Raw genomic sequence first — 256 nt, 5'->3', positions numbered from 1 at the left:
ATCGCGTTTCCAGAGAACTCTTCAAAAGTCCGGGATAAAAACTATCCTATGTTCTTCCTCAAGGTCAGATCTATCTCTGTGCCAAATTTCATTAAAATCAGTTCAGTGGTTTAGACGTGAATGCGTAACGGACAGACAGACAGGCTGAGTTACTTTCACATTTATAATATTAGTAGGGATATCACTGTTATCTGTATCTGTACGTCTGTCCACTTGTAAATTCACGAAGCTGCTACTAAAGAAAAACGTTTTAAAT

The sequence above is a fragment of the Trichoplusia ni genome, chromosome 20, assembly GCF_003590095.1.
Source record: "Trichoplusia ni isolate ovarian cell line Hi5 chromosome 20, tn1, whole genome shotgun sequence".
NCBI lineage: Eukaryota > Metazoa > Arthropoda > Insecta > Lepidoptera > Noctuidae > Trichoplusia > Trichoplusia ni.
Note: the sequence above shows the minus strand (reverse complement) of the source record.